This window comes from Heterocephalus glaber, unplaced genomic scaffold, assembly GCF_053883595.1.
Source record: "Heterocephalus glaber isolate CG9 unplaced genomic scaffold, H.glaber_assembly_v1.0 deba00000621, whole genome shotgun sequence".
NCBI lineage: Eukaryota > Metazoa > Chordata > Mammalia > Rodentia > Bathyergidae > Heterocephalus > Heterocephalus glaber.
The window spans coordinates 34797387-34820458 of NW_028258153.1; the positions used below are offsets into that span (position 1 = coordinate 34797387).

At 39.5% G+C, this 23072-nt stretch overlaps 1 long non-coding RNA gene across 1 annotated transcript in view; it reads left to right on the plus strand.

Moving 5' to 3' along the window:
• Positions 1-2941: 2941 nt before the first annotated feature.
• Positions 2942-23072, plus strand: part of LOC110346770 (uncharacterized) — a 50266-nt gene continuing 30135 nt past the window's right edge. The window contains exons 1-2 of the long non-coding RNA XR_015449130.1: positions 2942-3065; positions 11023-11115. This is a non-coding gene — a long non-coding RNA (uncharacterized LOC110346770). The remainder of the gene's footprint in view (positions 3066-11022; positions 11116-23072) is intronic.

Sequence of the window (23072 nt, forward strand, 5' to 3'; positions counted from 1 at the left end):
TATTTGCCTAATTAGTTGCATGATAAGTGGAGTCTCAGCTACATAAGAAATGCTGGAGTCCAAAGCTTCTCTGTGTACCATTTTCAACACCCCAAACCATTCCTAACATTATTTTCAAAACAAAGGGAGAGAAATACGTCTTCCTAGAAGCAGCTGGAAATTGTCCATTGACTGGAAAACAATTGATATATAAAAACTAAAGAGACTGATTTATGAATATTGTTTTTCAGTAAATTTGCAGTTAAAATAAATAAGTATAATATATAACATCACCATAGGTAGATGATTATATACAAGCAATTTTTTTAGATGCAGATCAAGACTACAGTATCAACCAAGTGACCATGGAAGCCAGGGCTCCTTGTCTAATCTAGGAGATGGGAAATGCTCATACCCATGATCACCATATCCTCAGGTTCCCCATCTATGGGTTTAACCAAATGCTGATTGAACATATTCAGAAAAAATTGCCTTTGTATTAAAAATGTACACATTTTTCTTGTCATTATTTCCTAAATAATACAGGATAGAAGCTATTTACATAACATGTACACTGTCTTGTGTATTATAAGTAGAAAAGACTTAAATATACCAAAGATGTGAGTAGTTTCTATGCAGATACTGTGCCATTTTATGCAAGGACCTTGAGCATCTGTTCATTTTGGTGTCTGTGGGAGGTTCTGGAACCAATCTTCATGGCTACCAGAGGATGACTATGAAGGATTTTGGTAGGAATGTGCTTAATTCAGCAGATGCACTACAATTGATTGCACCCCCCACGTCCCACCTTACACCTGGTCACTCACAAATGTCAATTGATCTATTGATCTTTTCAGGTACTTAGATTGGTAGCTTCTTGGTATTTTATAGCATTGTTTTCCAAGCTATGCATAATAGTGTTCATCCTTCAAAAGAGCTCTCCAATTTTACCATTTCTTCTTAAAACACCTCATTTAAGCACTGTGATTGTTTGACAATCTAATAGCAGCTCAGGTTGACAAGAGTCTCTAGCTGTATATGGTTAATAAATCTCTTCAAGGGTCTCTAAAATCACATGTGCTGTGACAGGTGTGTAATGAGCAGCATCTGGAGCTACCATCCCTTGCCAAGTCCCCACAGTACAAAGTCCTGCCATAGTGATAGGGGAGAGCTGCAGTTTTTATATGCCTAAATTCATGGGGAAAGAAAGTATACTCTTCTGACATCCCAAAAGCCAAATTTAGGGACTTATTTTAAGATGATGGAATGAAATGAGAAATCAAAACCTATATCTTACAAAACCTAGAACACAGAATGGTAAATAAGAAAAAATAGAAACTGGTACCAACCACAGAAATCTGGTAAAGGAGAATGGCTCCAACTCTACCACAAGGGAAGGTAGAAATTTGCAGAAATTCCCTCTGATTGGTGTAATGTTTTACTAGAGAGATTTAACCCTCCAGTTGAAGGAAACACTACACAGGCGAGATTAGAAACAAAACTATAGGGTGAAAAAGTCATAAATAACCTCAACTTGGAGAAAAGCCACACAAGTATGATTTGGGAATGGCTGGAAGCTCACTACAAAATGTTCACAGTCACTGCCATTTTCCACCAGAGTGAGGAGTACACAAAGAAAGTTCACATCGGCACAGGTAATTATGTCTACTATTACACTGCAATTAGTCAAAGAGAAAACACAGCAAAGTTAAGTCAGCAGGGAATGGGAGCAGAAACTGGGAAAGAACCAAACAAAGTCCCAACAACCTTTGCAGGTCTACCTCAGGGCCAATCTGCTTCATTAAGACTGTTCAGCATTCTGTTGCAGAGAGGTGGGGCAAACCCATCCAACAACCCCTCTCTCCCCAAAGACAGACAGAGGTGAGCAGAAAGAACTGGCTGAAGTCAAAGCAGTCCTGGCCCAGGAGAGAAGCACTGAAGGGTTTCTGCACCTGAGGAGCTGGATGCATGACAGGAAGGGACGTCCCGGGGAAGCTGGCACACCCAGCCATGTACACCTGCACCCTCCGTGTTCACCAAATCAGAAGCCCAACACGGAAGAGACCAGACCCCAAAGAAAGTGGGGAAGGCCCCTGGGGAAACCTATCCCACTGAGTCAGGACAAACACATCACCTGGACAAAATGGCCCACTTCACTCACGAACAGTGTGGAAAGCCTATTTTAGTATTTGTCAGGAAGTAGCATTGCTCCCGACAGATATTTACACAGCTATTGTGCAATAGAAGTAAATGAATGGTTAAATGATTTTAAAAAGAAAAAGAGGGTCAGGATTTAGCTCAGTGGTGCCGATGCCTGCCTCACAAGCACAAGGTCCTGAGTTTGATCCCCAGTACCAAAAAATACAATTAAATTAAATTAAAAAGAAAGTGAAAGAAGAAATAAATATAATATGAAATTGCACACATAGAGATCTAGTCTAGAAGAAAAAATCAGCTGTTATTAACATTTTGAATCAAAACATGCCCAGTGCATACTTGGTCAATGAAGAGCAGGGAATATGACAGACTCACTGCAAGGCCACATAATTCATACACCGGAAAGGGTTGAGGCCTCACTACAAATGCAAAAGGAACGCGATGCAATGACTGCGGTTGCAGAGGACATTCTATAGATGGGGAGCAAGTACATTCAACACCAAGGTGGCTGTCAGTGGTGCACCTGGGTTTCAAAGAAAAAAGTAAGGGTGTATTCAAAATACAACAGGACTCGACAGGCCCACCAGCCACCAGCTTAGCAGCGTGGGCTGAGAGGTCCCTGGCCTGCTGGAGCTCCCTCCTTCCGGTTTGCCATGCCCACCTGCAACCAGTGAGGCAGTGAGGACCCCTCGACAAGCCCACCAGCCTGCAACCCAGGCCCCTCCAGTGCCCCCCCTCAGCTTCCTGGCTGTGCCGCTACCTGGTTCCACACTACAGAGGCACAGCAGGGGCATAACGGCCAGTGTCTCGAGCTGCAGAAGTGAACAACAGATAGAGGGCCTCTCTCAGGCTCCCTGATGAACACTGAAGCCCCCTGGAAAAGTGAAGAGAATCTCTGCAATAAAGGGCACACCAGACCACCGTACTTGGTAAGTTGGAGGGATCATCACCTCCCATCAGAACCTGGCCTCTCTTCAGGGGAAGGGCAGCTGGAACCTGCAGTAGAGCCTTGCAGAGTTCAACCCTGTAGGACAGGGAGCTCAACTTGGGACTTTCAGCCTTAAATCTGCCTGAATTTCATGAGTCTGCAACTGACTTGCTGAGAGTCATTGTCTTAACATCTGCTCACTGCTACCACATTGTCTATTATGACAGCAGAGACATACCCTGAAGGAGGCCCTTCATTTTTATGTTTTATTTGTTAGTTTCAAAATTATTACGATTTTTTTGCTCTAATTTTTAATTTTAACTTTTTTTTTTACTCTTTTCAAATTTTTATTTTTCTCTTTTTTCTTTCTTTTCTCTTTCCTTTCTCTCTCTGACACTCATTCCCTTATTGTCCCACATTGTTCTTTATCTCCATTTGTGCTCCTGTTCTGGCCCTAATTCATATTTCTTCTTTATTTCTCTTTTCTTCTCTTTTTCCTTCTCTTGCCTGTGTCCTCTGGCCTCACTGCTAACCTTCCCCTATCCTTCTACCTATCTATCCCTCCCTCCCCAGCTCCTTCTAACTCCCCATCCCGAAGGGTAAAGTTGCTATATTGAAGACTTTATTCACCATAAACATATGTTGGGTTGATCCTCAATTTTGATTTAATTCACAAAGCACAACAGAAGAACAAAATCCTACAAGCATTTAAAGAAAAGAAACAAATCACATACAAAGAAAAGTCCATCAGAATCACAGCAGACTTCTCAACACAAACCCTCAAATCAAGGAGAGCCTGGAATGAAGTATTTAAAGCCCTAAAGAAAATAACTTGCAACCTAGACTGTTGTATCCTGCAAAATTATCTTTCAAAATGGATGGGAAAATTACATACTTCCATGACAAAGAACACCTGAGAAATTTCATGAACACCAAACCAGCACTCAAAACAATTTTTTTTTATATATCCTTTTATTGGTACATTTTAGGTCTACAATACAAACATTCATCATTGGAGATATGCACCTTTACATACTCTCTTGGTTCTTATTTTTTCCCCCTTCTCCTGCCCTCCCTTCAACCCCTCCCATCCCTCCCTATTTACAAAGACGTTGTCTCCATTTTTTCATTTTCTCATATTAATTCCATTATCTTCTTTCCTTTCCCCTACCCATCCCACTTCCCCCTCCCCTTTGCCCTTTTTTTTTCTATTTCACATTATCTATTATACCTTTTAGTCCTGATTTACACTTTGTTTCTCACACTAGAGAAACTATTTGGTATTTACACATGTGTGTCCTGTTTATTTCACTTAAGAGTATGGCCTCAATGTGCATCCATTTAGCAATACATGTATCTAATTTCTCATTTTTTATGGCTGAGTAGTACTTCATTTTATTAAAAAACCACATTTTCTTGATCCAGTCTCCAACTGAGGGGCATTTGGGCTGTTTCAAAGTTTTAGCTATTACAAACTGTGCTGCTATAAACATAGGTGCACATATATTGCTGTGGTATGATTCTTTTAATTCTTTGGGGAAGATACCCAGCAGGGGAATAGCTGGCTCAAATGGGACTTCCAGTCCTAGTTCTTTGAGGTATCTCCATACTGATTTCCACAGTGCTTGCACCAGTCTACACTCCCACCAGCAGTGGAGCAGGGTTCCTCTTTCCCCACAGCCCTGCCAGCATTTGTTGTTGGTTGATTTCATGATAGCAGCCATTCTTTCTGGAGTGAGGTGGAATCTCAGCATTGTTTTCATTTGCATCTCTCAAATGACAAATGATGTTGAACATTTTTTCATCTGTTTATTTGCCTTGTCTACTTCTTTGGGTGAGAAATGTCTGTTCATTTCAGATGCCCGTTTTTGGATTGGGTTTTTAAATTTGAGAGGTCTGATTTTTTAAAGTTCTTTATAGATTCAAGATAGACCTTAGTCTGAGGGACTGCTGGTGAAATTTTTTTCCCACATTGTGGGTTGTCTCTTCACACTGCCTTTTGGTTTCTTTTGCTGTGCAGAAGCTTTTTAGTAAAAAAGAGATCCCACTTGTTGATTGTTTGTGCTAGTTCACAAACAACTGAGGTTTTGTTCATAAAGTCTTTTCCTACCCCAATGTCTTGAAGAGTTCTACCTAACCCCTGTTCCAGCCGGTTCAGTGTTTCTGTTTTTAAATTTAGATCTTTAATCCATTTTGATTTTAGATTAGTGCATGGTGAGAGATATAGGTCTAGTTTTAGTCTTTGGCAAGTTGAAACACGATTTCTCCAGCACCATTTATTAAAGAGACTATCTTTCCTCCTGTGAGTGTGTTTGGCTCCTTTGTTAAAGATGAGGTGGCTGAGTGTGTCTGGAGTTGTTTCTGCATCTTCTAATCTGTTCCACTGGTCCTCAGGTCTGTTTCTTTGCCAGTACCATGCTGGTTTTATCACAGTAGCTTTGTAGTATAGTTTCCAGTTGGGGGTTGTAATATCTCCTGCCATGTCTCTGTTACCTAGAATTGCTTTTGCTATTCTGGGTCTCTTCTTGTTCCAAATGAATTTTTAGATTGTTTTCTCAAGGTCCATGAAGTATTCTGCTGGGATTTCAACTGGGATTGCATTGAATCTATATAGCAATTTTGGAAGTATAGCCATTTTTACTATGTATAGCTATTTTTACTATGTTGCTCCTTCCTACTCAGGAGCAAGGGATGTCTTTCCATTTTCTGATATCCCCTTCAATATTTTGTTTCAAAGTGCTATAAATTTCAGAGAAGAGGTCTTTAATTTCTTTTGTTAGGTTGATTCCTAGGTATTTCAGTTTTTTGGATGCTAATGTGAAAGGAATTGTTTGCCCTATTTCTCTCTCAGTGACTCTGTTGTTCATGTAGAGAAAGGTTTTGATTTTTGTGTGTTGATCTTTATCCAACTACTTTGCTGAATTTGGTTATTAAGTCTAGAAGACTTTTGGTGGAGTTCTTGGGGTCTCCTATGTAGAGTATCATATCATCTGCAAATATTGACAATTTGACTTCTTCATTTCCTATCTTTATTCCTTTTATTTCTTTCTCTTGTCTAATTGCTGTGGCTAATATTTCCAAAATTATATTGAACAGGAGTGGTGATAGTGGACATCCTTGTCTTGTTCCTGATTTTAGTGTGAAGGATTTCAGTTTTTGACCATTTAGTATGATATTGGCTGTTGGTTTCTCATAGATGGCTTTTATCAGATTGAGGTAGAGACTGTCTATTCCAATCTTTTGTAGGGTTTTTATCATAAACTCATGTTGGATTTTGTCAAATGCTTTTTCTGCATCTATTGAGATGATCATATGTTTTTTGTCCTTGGCTTTATTGATATAGTGTATTACATTGATTGATTTGCGTATGTTGAAGCATCCTGCATTCCTGGGATGAATCCCACTTGGTCAGGGTGTTTGACCTTCTTGATGATCTTCTGCATTCTGTTTGCCAGTATCTTATTGAGGATTTTTGCATCTATGTTCATTAGTGAGATTGGCCTATAGTTCTCTTTTTTGGTTGGATCTTTCTCTGCTTTGGGGTCTCAACAATTGAAAACAATATCCTAGAAGGAGAAAATGAAGGTCACAACTCCATGAGGCCCAACAGAGGGAAGCCACCAGGCAAGGAAAGAAACTAAAAGGAAAGGGGGGAAAATAAGAAACAAAAGAGCCAAACAGTAAAACATCATGACAAGGATGAGTCACTATCTATCAATTATAACCATCAATGTTAATGGCCTCAATTCACCAATCAAAATAAATAGAACAGCAGAATGGATTAAGGTACAAAATCCAACAATACGCCATGTACAAGAAAGACATCAAACTCAAAAACAAATTCATAGACTGAAAGTAAAAGAAAGAAAAACACTTCTCCATGGAATAGGAACCAAGAAAAAAGCAGGGGTAGCAATCTTATTTGCAGACAAAGTAGATTTCAAACAAAAACTAATTAAGAGAGATAAAGATGGCCTAGTTGCCATCCTTGTGAAGGGAACAACCCAAGAGGAAGAGATGACAATCACAAATATATATGCACCAAATATGAATGCCCCCAACTATAAAAAACAAATATTAATGGACATGAAAAACCAAATAAGCACTAATACACTTGTAGTGGGGGAGCTAAATACCCCACTATCACAAATAGACAGGTCACCTAAACAAAAAATTAACAAAGAAATTCTAGAACTGAACCAAGCTATTGAACAAATGGACTTAATAGATGTTTACAGAGTGTTCAACCCCACAAAATCAAAATACACATTCTTTTCGGCTGCACACGGGTCATTCTCCAAAATAGACCACATGCAGGCTCATAGGTAATTTCTAAGTAATGTGAAAGAATTGAAGTTTCCCCCTGTATATCAGACCATAGTGCAATAAAATTGGAAATCATTAACATGAGAAACTGCAACCCCCCCACAAACACTTGGAAATTGAATAACACCCTCCTGAACAACCAATGGGTCACAGAGGAAATTAAAGAAGAAATTAGACAGTTTCTATGAGTAAATGATAATGCCAGTACAACCTACAGGGATCTATGGTACACAATGAAAGCAGTTTTATACGGGAAACTCATAGCAGTGTATGCCCATATTAGGAAAACAGAGAGAACTCAGATAAATAACCTAATGCAGAACCTCAAACTCCTAGAAAAAGAAGAACACAACATACCCAAAGGTCATACAAGAGAGGAAATTATAACGATGAGAGCAGAAATCAATGCAATTGGAGACTAAGAGAATGATATAAAAAGCCAGTGAATCGAAGAGTTGGGTTTTCAAAAGAATAAATAAAATCCATAAACCTTTAGCCAGCCTTATCAAAAAAAGGAAAGAAAAGGCTCAAATCCATGCAATTAGGAATGAAAAAGGTGGAGTCACAAGAGATCCAGCAGAAATCCAGAGGATCATCAATACCTACTTCGAGAAACTGTACCCTAATAAAATGGTAAACACAGAAGAAATGGACAGATTCCTAGATACATATGAATTGCCAAAGCTTAATGAAGAAGACATAGAAATTCTAAACACCCCAATTACAATGAGTGAAATTGAAAACATAATAAAAAAAATTACCAACAAAGAAAAGCTCAGATCCTGATGGCTCCACTGCTGAATTCTACAAGACATTTAAAGAAGAACTATCGCCATTACTCTTTAAATTCATCAAGGAAATTGAAAGGGAAGCAATACTTCCAAATTCATTCCTGGAAGCAAGTGTTACCTGATTCCAAAAACAGGGAAAGACCCAACCCAAAAAGACAATTACAGGCCAATCTCCCTAATGAACATAGATGCAAAAATCCTCAACAAGTTACTGGCAAACAGAATACAAAGGGTCGGTCATCAAGAACATCACACTCCCTGACCAAGTCAGATTTATCCCAGGAATGCAAGGATGATTCAACATTCGTAAATCAATAAATGTAATACATTATATTAACTGAGCCAAGGACAAAAACTATATGATCATCTCAATAGATAGAGAAAAAGCATTTGACAAAATTCAACACCAATTCATGATAAAAAAAACCTTACAGAAAATTGGAATAGAAGGTCTTTATCTCAATCTGATTAAGGCTATCTATGAAAAACCAACAGCCAACATCATACAAAATGGTTGAAAACTTTCATGCTAAAATCAGGAACAAGACAAAGATGCCCACTATCACCACTCCTGTTCACTATAGTTCTAGAAACATTAGCCACAACAATAAGAAATGAGAAAGAAATAAAAGGAATAAAGATAGGAAAGGAAGAAGTGAAACTGTCAGTATTTGCTGACAATATGATACTTTACATAGAAGACCCCCAAAAAACTCTACCAAAAGACTTCTCAACTTAATTTACAGATTCAGTAGAGTAGCTGGATACAAGGTCAATACTCAAAAAACAATAGCCTTCTTATACACAAATAACAGATTTACTGAGAGAGAAATTAGGGAAAAAATTCCTTTTACAATAGCATCCAAGAAAAAGAAATATCTAGGAATCAATCTAACAAAGGAAGCAAAAGACCTCTACACTGAAAAGTGCAGCACTCTGAAAAAAGAGATTGAAGAGGATTTAAGAAAATGGAAAGACATCCCTTGCTCCTGGGTAGGAAGAATCAATATAGTGAAAATGGCCATACTTCCAATACTACTATATAGATTTAATGGAATGCTGATTGAAATTCCAATATACTTCACAGAATTAGAGAAAACAATTCAAAAATTCATTTGGAAACAGAAGAGACCTAGACTAGCAAAAGCAATTCTAGGCAACATAGACATGGCAAGGTGTATCACAACCCCCAACCAGAAACTGTATTACAAAGCTACTGTGATAAAAACAGCATGGTACTGGCAAAGAAACAGTCCCAAGGATCAGTGGAACAGATTAGAATATTCAGAAACAAATCCAGACATACTCAGCCACCTCATCTTTGAAAAAGGAACCAACCATCCTCACTGGAGGAAAGATAGCCTCTTTAATAAATGGTGTTGGAAAAACTGGATTTCAACCTGCCAAAGATTAAAACTAGACCCATATGTATCACCATGCACTAAACTAAAATCAATGATGATTAAAGATCTAAATATTAAAACAGAAACACTAAACTTACTGGAAGATAAGTTAGGTAGAACTTTTGAAGATATTGGCATAGGAAAAGACTTTATGAACAAAACCTCAGTAGCACAGGAACTAGAATCAACAACTGGGATCTAATCTTATTAAAAAGCTTCTGCACTACAAGAGAAACCACCAACAGAGCTAAGAGACAACCTACAATGTGGGAAAAAAATTTTAGCAGCTGTACCCCAGACAAAATACTACTATTTAGAGCATATAAAGAACTGAAAAAATTCAGACCCTCCAAATTTAAAGACCCAATTCAAAAATAGGCATCTGAAATGAACAGACATTTCTCAGATAAAGAAGTAAAAGCAGCAAATAAACATAGGAAAAACTGTTCAACATCACTGGTCATTTGAGAGATGCAGATGAAAACAATACCTAGATTCCGCCTCACCCCAGAAAAAATGGCTGCTATCAAGAAACCAACCAATAACAAATGGTGTGGGGAGAAAGAACCCTTCTCCATAGTTGGTGGGAGTGCAGACTGGTGCAACCACTGTGGAAATCAGTATGGTGGTACCTCAAAGAGCTAGGACTAGCAGTCCCATTTGACTCAGCTATTCCCCTGCTGGGTATCTTCCCATAAGAATTAAAAGAATCACACCACAGTGATATATGTGCACCCATGTCTATAATAGTTCAGTTCATAATAGTGAAAGATTGGAAACAGCCCAAGTGCCCATCAACTGGAAATTCAATAAAGATATGGTTTTTTAAAAAGTGGAGTATGACTCAGCCATAAAAACTGAGAAATTAGAGACATTTATTGCTAAATGGATGCACATTGAGGCAATACTCGTAAGTGAAATAAATAGTGCACACATGTGTAAATACCAAATAGTTTCTCTAGTGTGAGAAACTGAAAGTGTAAATAAGGATTAAAATGATTAAAATGAATAATTGATAATTTGAAATAGGAAGAAAAGGTCCAAAGGTGTAGGGGAGGTGTGAGGGGAAGGGGAAAGGAAAAATTATGAGAAAAGAAAAAAATGGAAACAAAGTCTATGTAAATAGGGAACGGTGGATGGGGTGAAGGGTGCACAGGGAATGGGGAAAAAATAAGAACCAAGATACATCATGTACAGGTACAAGCACCCAATGATAAATGTAAACATATTGTATACCTAAAATGTACCAATAAAATAATTTAAGCAAAAAACAAAAACAAAAAGCAATAGGAAAGTCTTTTCCTAGACATAAGTCTGCAAATCTAAAGGAAAACCCACACTTCCCAAAAGTGGTACAATGACATCTATGAAGACACAGGGACTAGAGAAGCTTTTAAACTTAATTATATAAGCAAATACTCTTTAAATGTTCATACAGGAACCGAACAAATCATTGGCGAAGCCAGGGACAAAACAACAGCCTGGACTCAGTCTCCCCAGGAGTGGAGCTGACTCTGGACAGCCAATGCAGGTAACCTGAGATCTGAAGCTAAGTCATGAGGTGCAATAGCTCACACAGGAAAAAAGCCACGGATATGTTCCTGTCTTTATCCATCCAGGATGCTATAATGCAATGCCATGGCTCAGCTGGCTTGTAAACCGCAAATGCTTATTGCTCACAGGTCTGGAGGCTGAGAGTCCAAGATCAATGTCCTGGGAAATTCACTGTCAGGTTGAGGGTTCTATTCTTGGTTCATAGATGGTGCCTCCTTGTATGCGCGTATGGTGGAAGGGAAGAGGGGAAGCTCTCGGACCTCCTTTATAAGGGCACGAAGCCCGCTCATGAGGGCTCCACCTTCTTGATCTAATCATCCCTCAAAGGTCAAATTCCAGTACCATCCCACTGAGGTAAGGATTTCAATCCATGAATTTGAGGGTGGGAGGACACAGACGTTAACACCATAGACACCCCACTGTGTTTGGAAGAACAGCATCTTCTGCCTGAATATTCACGGTGTAGAAGGGAAAAGATATTCAAGTGGTAGAAGGGAAAAGAGGACCAGAAACATTTAAAAACAAATCTAAGACAAAATTTCATAAGGCTACTTGGTTCCTAAAGGTATATCGTATAAACCTGAAGAAGCTAAAACTTGCACAATACAAATGGCAAGCAGAAAAATAGCAGGAAATGTAAATCCTGTCCTTTCTTCATCTGTCCTGGAAATGAGGGGTGAGTCAGGAAAAAGCAAGCTCACGAGTAGTGAAGCTGTAAAGGGAATCACCAGAACTAAAAATAAGGATGAAACCAGGAAAAGTCTGGGGGTGGCGGGGAGAGAGGAAGTGGAAGAGTGGCAATTTTCTCTTAGTCATAAAAGAGGCAACAGATGCTCTAGAAGAGAGCTAAATTCAGAAAAGAGGGTTAAGTATAACATGAGGAATTATAAAAAGTATGACTACAGAAACCAAAAGCAGAATATATGACTTCCAAATTACCAAGAGGCAGACCCACAGGGACACAGAGTATACATAAACAAACACACAAATAGCACAGATAGGCCAAATAGCAAAAGATAGGAAGGAAGCTTAAAATAAGGTGATACATTAAAACACAATGCATGCTGCCTTGACAGTGTAAAATAGGATCACTTCATGTATTTTTTTAAAAAGATCTATTAGAATCAGAGGAGAAACTACTATCACTCCATGAGCTTAATGAAGCAAAAAGGGAACAATCAAAGCATGTACAAAATTGGGAATAAAATACAAGGCTTTGATTAAAGGGTGATAGTGGCAAGGTGAATAAATACATATTCTACAGGCAATATCTTACAGTAAATTTGAAAATTTTAGTAAAGAAAGAGCATACCAGAATTATATGAAGTGGCCTAGTGACCAAAGAGGAAGACTACTTCTTATAGAAGAGCAGGGGGAAGGCACTGGATTCTCATAAGGCGCTTGCAACCTAGATCCCCTACACATGCAGTTCCAGGAGCATTTGCACTCCTAGGAGAGTCTGACAGTGCCCTGCTGATTTAACAGGAGGTGGAGCACAGTCAGTAAGGGCAGAGGTAAGGAACATCTGGAAAACCATGAAGCTTCACCGCTTGCCCACTATGCACTCCCTGCTGTGCAGCCTGGTGGTCCTGGGGTTAATGCCCCAAGTTTAGGGTTTGTATGGAGGCTTCATTGCACAAGCACAATTGATTGAATCATTTTCCTCTGACAATGACTGAAAGTCCAGCATCTGCTCTCCTCCCAGGAAGTCTGGGATGGGGTTGAAAGTTCCCATGCTGTCATCGCACAGTGACCAGCCCCAACCTGAAAGTTCCCAGGGGCCCCCAAATCCATCTCCTATGAATGAACTCAGCAAAGGTTGAAAGGGGCTTGCATTCTAGACATCACAAAGGTTTTAGCATGTCTGTGCCAGGAACCCAGGACAAAGAGCAAATATTAACTTCTTATTGTATCTCAGGAGTGCTTTTCCCTAAAAGGAGCCACAAAAGGAAACATCTAAACAACACCCTGCTTGCTGCCATCTCACTTTCCAAGATTTTTTTTTAATCCATGGTCAATGAAGGACTATATAGAAAAGTCCAGAAATAAACAATTCCTGTTTTATATATTTGTATTATAGTATATTGTGATAATTGTTCTATTTTACTAATTCTTGTTATTGTGAATATCTCCTGTGCCTAATTTATAAATGAAACTTTATCTTAAAGATATATGTATAGAAAAAATAGTTCTGTAAGGTTCTATATGGGAACTTGGACTTTAAGACATCCATTGGGGGTTTTAGAATGTATCCCCCTGCAGATAAGGGGAGAATATTATATATATTATATTTACAAGTACATCAAAATCTTTAATGTGTACATTAATACAGTTAATTAGAATGCTGCAAGATCTGTATGTATTTTCTAAAATATAGAATATTGGTGAAAGACATAAAGTAAGAAATGAAAAGTGGGAGGGACAAACATGCCAATTTTACAAATTTAATATAAAATAAAATTTCAAAATAGAACCTCTGTAGATTTTTCCAATAATGATAGATCAAGGCATTCAGACCAATCTTCCCACTCAAACTAATATTTAAAAGTGAACTTGATGTTTTTACAAACTATCTAAAGAACATTGTAGCACATTGGAGGAATGTGGAGCTCTGGGGTTCCACACACAGGTGAGCAGGTGGGGTGCTGGGTTGCATAGATGCAAGGCTCAGCACAGATGCTGATGTTGAGGTGGATGTAGGAGAGGCAGGGGTATAGGTGCAGACATAGACACGGTTGTGGGTAAATTCAGGTGTGATGTGTGTGTGTGTGTGTGTGTGTGTGTGTGTGTAGCCTCAGGGAAAGCCAGAAGGTAAACATTAGGTTGTTCTGGGGTTTCTTCATGGAAAAAAGAGACCTGATTTGCATGGAAGGAAAAGATTGAAGGAAAGAGAGACCCAGATTAAAACTGAAAATGAGGGGTAAGGGAACTAATGAACAATTGTTATTCATGGAGTATATTCTGAAATATAAAACTGTATATGTATGTATCTATGCAAATAAAAGTAATCTCAATACAACAGATGAAAAAAATCAAGACAGGACCATGTCGTTTCTAATGGAAAGATGTAACAAAGGTTGTATGTAAAAGGATCCAAGGTCTTACTGAAAAATCCCAACTAAAAAGAAGTAGGGATTGTAATATCTGTAAATATCTTGGGCCCAAGGCAAAGAGGAAGAAAGTATCCTGACAAACCTGCAAGCAACAAGAAAGCCACAGATTACACCTTCTGAGACCCGAGAAACAGAGACCCAGTATTAGGGCAGACAGGACTGGCCCTTGTCAGCCCAATGTCAGGCAGACACAAGTGAGACAAGGATGTAGCACAGTAATGTGTGCGCTTCAAGCATCCATGAAAGATCAACACAAATTAGCCAAGTGGACCGCAAGCAAAACCTCAATAAAGTAAAAAAAAAGAATTACTATACCAACTTACATTATAACAGCGTTGTGTAAGATAACTACAAATTAATCACAAAAAGAATGAATGGAAAATGTTCAGAAGAGTTGGATAGAAAATAAAATATGTCAAATCTTGAAGATGTGCTCAAACTGTGATCTGAAGAGAATTCTTGTAACACTAATACAGCTCACAGCTTCCTCAGAATGAGGGAGATGAATAAAATTAAACCTTAATTAGAATTCAAACGTTCAAAAAAGTGACTAAAAAAACCAGAAGTAAGGAATAATGACTAAAGTGAAAACATATTGAAGTAAATCAGACACAGAAAGTTAACTATCACATGGTTTCTCTTACAGAAGAAACCCAAATATAAATAATTTTAAAATCAAAACAAAAGATAAATGATAGGAAATGGGGAGATGGACTTTGTGGAGGTGGGAAGGGGGCCTGAGGATGGAGGAAAGTGAGCAGAAGAGGAAGGCAGGGAGTAAAGAGGATCAAGATGTGATATGTATATGCACCAATCCCCTACAATAATGGATTTATTATGCATCAAAAACATATACTAATAAAAAAGAGAAAAATGGACCAAGCTTGACAGATTCAGCTGGTGGAGAGACAACAGCCCTCTGCGGAGAGCACTTCCAGGGCCCCATTGCAATGGCTGCCTGAAGCTATAGAGACCAAACCCTAAACATCGTACCTATTATAAAGTTTATCAGTTAGGCACAGCAGTAGATTAACAACACTATCTGATAATACAGTACCGTAATCATAACAAATATACTATAATAAAAGCTATGTGAACAGGGTCTCTTTCTTTCTTTCAAAATGACTTAATTCCTCATTGCATTATAGCAATCCTTCTAGGCTGGGGCTGAGGGCAGGAAACAGGCAGTGCAGAGGTGAAAACCATGGATAGGGAGATCTGCTGGCGTCTGTGCCACCGGGCCCTACACGAGCACCCTGGGAACACAGGCAGGAGACTTCTCATGGAGGCACAGGTGCTGTGATCAGGTTTGGATGTCTGTCAAGGTCCCATGTGTTCAAGCTGTATTCCGCCCTTTCCTCTCTTTCGCTCTGGATTCCTGCCTCTGAGGTGAGCAGTTTCCTCTATTGCACCTCCTGCTATGGCGTGCTGGCTCTTCATAGGCTTGGAGAAATGGTAGCAGTCAGCCATGGACTGAAACCCCAAGCTATGAGCCTTAGCAGCCCTTTCCTCTTTAGAAGTAGATCATCTCAGGTACTTTTTATCATGAGGGAAAGTTGCCTAACACAGTAGGGCTTCTTGATACTTAGTGTTACACCTTGTTACAAAAGGCCACACTGTGTTACTCAGTGTTCATTTGTTTGTTTTACAGTACTGGGAATTGAACCCAGAGTCTTCACTGGGTTACATCCTCCAGCCCCTTTTTATTTTTTATTTTGAGACAGGGTCACACTAGTCACCAATTTGCCCATGTGGGGCTCTACTTTTGATCTTCCTGTTTTAGCCTCTCAGAACGCTGGGATCGCAGGCTTGTGGCACCACACCCTGCTGCTAAGCAGTTTTATAGCCTGTGGATAAACCTGTGAGGGGCCAGGAAGAAGCCTGATGTGCCACAAAATAGGTGCTTTGAGACTTGTTTCATTGTAGAGGTCTTTCACCTCCTTGGTTAGGTTGCATCTTAGGTACTTAATTTTTTTGAAGCGCTGTGAATGGGATGGTTTTTCTGCTTTCTTTCTTGGTGGGTACACCCTCGGGATACAGGAATGCTGTTGATGTCTGTGCACCCCCACTTTACTGCATTTGTTAGTTCTGAGAATCTGCTGCAGAGTTTTTTGAGGCTTCTGTGCAAAGGAACGTATCATCTCCAGATAAGGACAGTCTGCCTTCTTCCTTTCCTATTTGTATCCCTTTTATTGCATTCTTTTCTGTAATTACTGTGGGTATAGTTTAGAGTGCTATATTGAACAGGAGGGGTGAAAGTGGACCCCTTGTCTTCTTCCTGATTTTAGAGGGACAGCACCTAGTTTGAAAACAAATGCAGTTGATCATAGCAGCTGGCCTGTAGTCCCTGTAGTCTGAGAGGCTGAGGCAGGAGGATTACACTTTCAAGCCAAGCCTGGGCAATTTAGTAACTGAGAGGCCCTGGCTCCAAACAACATAAACACAAAAAAACTCTTTATGATTAAACATGGGCAAGTGAACCTCACTGTCTACAACTGAACCCTAATCATTCCAGTAAGCCAGTGGAGCAAGAATCATCGGCCCTTGGTGTCTCCTGTCAGGAATTTTTCACCCGGTCTGCTGTACTCTGCTCCACGGCTGTCATCCCTGCCTGTCTTGGCTGTATTTAGCAGTGACTCTGATCTCTCGCCACTATTGCAGTAGCCTTCACCCTTACGGGAACACTCCTGAATGAAGTCTTCCTCAAACCTTCATGCATGTTGGAGCAATCGTTCCTTTCTGCAGTGAAAGTTCTGACAGAATAAATAGCCCAATTTTCTTTCCTGTTCCCCCAATCTTCCACCAGCTCTTCCCACTAGGCAAGTGAGCAGCCAGAGCACATGAGCCTTTCTGTGAGCTCCCTGAACTCAGCAGGAGGCAGAAATGGTAAAAAGTGGTTGCTGGGGATTGAACAGACTGCCCAGCATAACCCACTCCTTCTCCTCTTGGGCTCGGACTCTTCCACACCTAAGGACAAAGCAGGGGGCATGCAGGGACCCAGTCTTCACCTTGCCACTGCTAGGGAAGGTGGACTAGATGTCCTCCCACCTAACAGCTATAACATCTGTAACTTGCACCACCTTGAACATTCTCCGGGTGGGTTACAGGGAGGGACTGTTCATCTTCTGAAAACACAGAGGTTGTCACCCCCGCACACCCTGGACATGAGGTCTCAGTCTGTCACCACAGACTTCTCCTGTCACCTCTTCCTTGCACCCCCCATTTTCTAAAGCAGGTGTGAGGTCGCACGCAGTCAGCATAGCCTCACCGTGTCAGAGCGCCCCCTTCATGGAAGCTATGGAAAGGGGGCTGGGAGGGGAAAGGCCTGGGGGGTGTGTCCATGCCATTTTTCTCTTTGAGATTCTACACATTCACTGTAAGCAAGCAAAAATTCCATTTAATTTTTAATGTTGCTAGTTAAGGTACATTAATAAGACTGATAAAAAGATTAGGAATTATAATAAAAATTTTAAAAATCACTTGACCTTCCAATCCCCAGTAATATTTATGGTAAGTCAAAGACCAGTACTCTGCAGAGATGAAAGCTTTGGTGACTGAATTTATTAAACTGTTTTGCATGTCATTAAATTTCACAAAATTTAAATGACAGCTCCAGTTCCATTTTTGCCTAAGCATAAGCAATCTCCTCTTCCAGGACTCTGGCAGAGATTTCCATGTAAGACCATTACTTATCTCAGAAAGAGTTCTGAGTCATAACAAACACTTTAAAACTAACCTCAGATGAAGTGTTTGTGTTATCTAATATAAATGTGTGTGCTCCATGCCTGACCAAATCCATTCACTCATTTTGGAAACGACTGCCAAATGTATTTTTGAACATTTCATAGACTGCCTCACGATGTGCATGCGTCTTTCTATCTTAACACCAAAACTATGAGCAAAGTACTCACCCCACCTCACCATATCTATTCTCTTACTTCAATAGTTACATTAATATATCTCTGTTTATTTTCTCTAGACAAGTAGCTATTATGTCGAGATTTTTTTTCTTGAGATTTTCTTTCTCCTCTTCCTAGGATTTAGAAAAGGAAGTTGTTTTTCTCTTTATATCTCATAAATGCTTTGTAAACATTAAAATGTCCAAAACAGAAAGAATAAGAGTCACTGGAACAAACAGTCTTGCAGAATTCTCACCATGTCATAAGACTGCCATGAATTTATGTAGAATAAATGGAAAACAAAAACATTAGCATGGTTGTCTTTTTAAACTTTTATGTTACTTTTGGAGACCAATAACATACACAATTTAAAATTATATACGTAAATCAGAAGTTTAAATGTGCATTAAAATTCTCTATAAACTTGATGATATAATAAAAACCATTTTCATTACAGCCTATATTAGTCCTGTTCAGAATCTAGGTCTATACTAACATACCTAAATTAAATATTTATACATATGTCTTAATATACTTTAATGAGATGCTTCTTTAAATTATTAATTAGGATAATAAGAATAGCAAAGTAAAAAAAATTGAATAACAATATAAATATACAATAAAGACACAATGTCACAAATTTGAATTCTAAATGGTTTTCCAAGATGCCCCAGGGAATGATTTTTCCCCCCAACAATTTGCCAGTAGAATAAAAACATCATCTCCTTTGTCACAAGCAACCTGGTGTGTTGCAAAACTCTGCTCTCCTCAATTGACCAGCTGAACCCCAAAATGCATTTGGGAATGCTAATTGTGACAAGTATTCTTACCATGCTTTCAAAAATATGTTTTCTTTCACATGTCAGTACTGATACTGACTCTTATCTAAGGCTTTTTGTTTATGGAATGTAAGAGACTTAATCTTAGAGACAAAATACAAAATGTAATAAATTATAAGCAATAACTTTAATCTGGCAAGGGAATTTTGTCAAAGGGAAAATCTGATGACACATTTGTATTGCATGGAACAATTTCATTGCTTCCTGCGGCCTTCAGAAATCACATCTTCCTTGGCACCACTCTCCAACTCTGTTCCTCCCAGCGGTGCTTGCTTCATTCTGCACCCTGCTAACCTTCCAGTCAGCTTCCTTCGTGGTCTAGTCCAAGCACACAGCTTATTTCGTCTCATTTAATCTATCGCACAGCCACTCGGGTAAGAAGCCTGAGACAGAACAAGGCTAGCTACCTTACCCAGCATTCCACACCTAGAAAATCCCATAGCCGGGGCTTGAACATGGGTGGCTCCAGGATTGGGAAAGTCTTGGCTCTCAAAAGCTTTTTCTCCATCTTACAAAATGAATGTAACAGCAACACAAATGAATAAAAGAGAAAATAAAATATTTTGAAGAAGATTTCAAATTACATAATTCATTTAAAACAAATTTTTGATGTGAGAGATTTAAACCCTTAGAAGCCACGCCCTACTCTCATAGCCCCCACGCAGTGCGGATGACATCGGGTGGCATGCACACCCTTCATCCTTTTCTATGCACTAATCCCTGGTGGAAACGCCAAGACAAGCACCCATTCAGGATAGCTGTGTGTCTGCCTCATTTCTCTACTCAATTCCCTTAATTATTTCTGTGCTCCTCTCTGTGCATCCATAGTCTTATTTATTCCTGTACTTCATGGCCTGTTATGATATCTGCTGGAGATAGTACACCCTCACTCCTCTATCCCATCATTTCTTTAGCTTATCTTCTGTGTTTCCTCCTTCATGTGACCTTTAGAATGAGCCTGTCAAGTTTTGTAAAAATGTTCTTGGAGTCTTGGTTAGGATTACATTAAATGTCAGTTTGGGGAGAATTGCCAGATTTAGTGCACCCTTCAGAAATGTCATCATTATTTTCATCTTTTTTATACCCTTCAACAAGATTTCACTGTTTTTTTCCTATAGCACAGATTGATTACCATCATTTGGCAACCCTAGCTGAGTTGATGTACTCTGTCTTCCATGCTGCAGAACAGCTTTACAGCGTAGGAAGCTGCTGATTCTGAAAGAAGCCCAGCTCTCACCTCATCCACCTCACTGCACCTGATGCATTTTTAGGAGAGTTCTTAAACCAATTTCATGATTTCTCTTAAGATTTGCTATCCCTTGGGTTAATTTTGGTTATATTCTTTTCTGAGAAACACGGCAACTTAGAGCTTCAAGCTCATCAGCCTAAGTCCCTTATGATGCTCTCCTGGTTCTCTTAGACCCTCTGGCTTCCTTCTCTGCCACCTTCTGCAGCCAACTTATGGGCACACGAACCCTGGTGCCAGGAAACTTCTGGAGGTGACTTCCAGGGCCTCACACTGGGAACTACACACTCTGTTGATGATGTAGAAGAAGTTTCCAATGGAATGTCTCCAATGCACTCCAAACATAACAATACTTTGCTCACTTCATGTAGAGCTCATTCAGCCTTCCCTGGGAACAGGTGAGCCCCACCTCCAAGATCCCCCATCCCCTTCTCTGGACCAGCTTCAGGTCTTCATTTCAGGACCTAAGAATGTACAGCTGTCCTCTTATGTTCCTTTCCATCTCATTATCTCCCTGGAAGCTATAGCTGCTCCCTGTTTAGAGGGGAAACAAAGTGCCCACAGGCTAACATGCTCCCATCATGAGGACCAGCAAAGAGATGAGGGAACGTGTGGAGAAGCTCCCTGGCTCCCTGGGTTCTGATGGGTGAGGAACTGAGGAAAACAACAGTCCAATAAAAGCAGTGGTTTATATTTCACACTTATGCAACAATTTGAATGCGTTTCCCAACTCCACATGATAAAACTTAATTCTCCAAATCTTTTATCAGCGGTGTTCGCAGGAAGGCAGTTAGAATTAAATGAGGCATGGGGCCTCCCTGAAAGCATAGTGGCTTTGTAAGAAGAGAGACCTGGTCAGGCATGCTTGCCCCATCTTGCCATGTAATGCACTTGCCATGTTATAAGGCAGGAAGAAGACCTTCTCCAGATGCCAAGCAGACACTGGTACCAAGTTCTTGGACCTCCCAGCCTCCAGAACTGTGTGTTTAATAAACTTCTATTATTTATAATTTTTCCAGTATGTGATATTCAGTTATCGTAACAGAAAACAGAGTAAGAAACTTTGTCAATATGCTAGGAACCAGTGACTGTATACTGACGTTGTTCTTGAAACCCTCAGAGTAGGCATACACTGTGAATCCTCTTCCTAGCTCCACGTTATGGCTGGAGAAACACAGGCTCAGAAAGTTCAAAGAAATTTGCTGGAGCCAAACAGCTCAGCCAGTTGTTTAATCTTCTAACTTTTAGACTTCAAAGTACCTAGAGTTTTCAAACTGAAAATTCCAAGCCAATTCAGTTGTCATCCTCAAGGCTTTTCATTTCCCTATATCCGGAAGTGGGCGGCAGTGTGAAGTGGGTTGTGTCATAAATATCACTCGGCAGAGAGCAGTTCTGGTATTTAGTGGGTGTGTGAGGAATCACTTTCTATCAATTCCCAGGAATATGAAACACAAGAAAAACCATAAACCTACCATTCTTCAAACCGCTACTTATTTAGTAGTTTTCTTAGAAAAATCAGTAGTCTGTGGTCCCCCAAATTAACCTTTGTTTCTAGGTCTACACTTGATCTTAGCCAAAAGGCCAAGAAGCGATTTTCTAGGTCTAATATAGGAAAATATTTCAAATTATATTTTGTAAGCAAGAAAGCCATTCAAATAAGTCAGACACCATCAACCTGACAGAGATTTGGTCTCAGCAGAATTGGAGAGCAGGGAGCATAAGACGAATACGTCACAGATGATGCCTTTCTCACTCTCCTCTTTTCTGGGATCTCCCTGCCCCCTTCCCACACAGTTGAGATTTCCAGACTTGTGAGATCTGGCACTGCTTGCCTGGATTTGAACCAGGCCTGGCCACCTCCTTTTGTGTGCTTAGTAGGGGTAAACATCTTTATCTCAGGAAGGAGATGAATTCAATGTGAGAATTGACTGGGAGGATGTGTACGCAATATGTAGCCTTGTGCTTGTCAAAGGGCAAGAACTCAATCATTATGAACAGCTGTCTATTTCTAATAATCACTAGGTAGGTAGCAATAGAAGCTAGAGAAAACATCTATGAAGAGTTTAGGCATACAAACAAAAAAATCTCAACAACAACAACAAAAAGAATCCAATTAAAATATGCTAAAGATCTGCATACACATTTCTCAGAAGAAGATACACAAATAGCCAATATATGCAAAAATGTTCAATACTGCTAATCACCGGGGAAATGCAAATCAAAACCTCTCACCTGTCAGCACATCTATTACCAACAAGAAAAAATAAATAAATGCTAGTGAGGACACAGAGAAAGGGAACTTTTAGACACTACTATAGAAATGTAAATTAGTTTAGCCATTATGGAGAACAGTATGGAGTTTTATTAAAAAGCTAGAAATAGAATTACTACATAATATGCCAATTCCAATACTTGGAAAGGAAAGAAAATAAGTATATCAAAGAGATATACTCCCAGGTTTGTTGCAACACTGTTCACAATAGCCAAGTTATGGAATCAACATAGGTACCCATCAATGGATGAAGGGACAAAGAAAATGTAATCTATGTATACACTGGGTATTTTTCAGCCATAAAGAAGAATATAGTCCCATCATTTGTAGAAACATGGGTAGAATTGGAGGACATTATGTTAAATCAAAGAAGGCAGGAACAAAAAGACAAATATTACATATTTTCAGTCAATTGTGGACACTAAACAGTTAATCTCATAAAATAATGGAGTTGGATAGTGGTCACTAGAAACCAGGAAGGGTAGGAGAGAAGAAGAGAAGGGATGAGGGATACCCAAGTATGATTAGATGTGAAGAACTCGTTCTGGTTTTCTATGGCACAGAA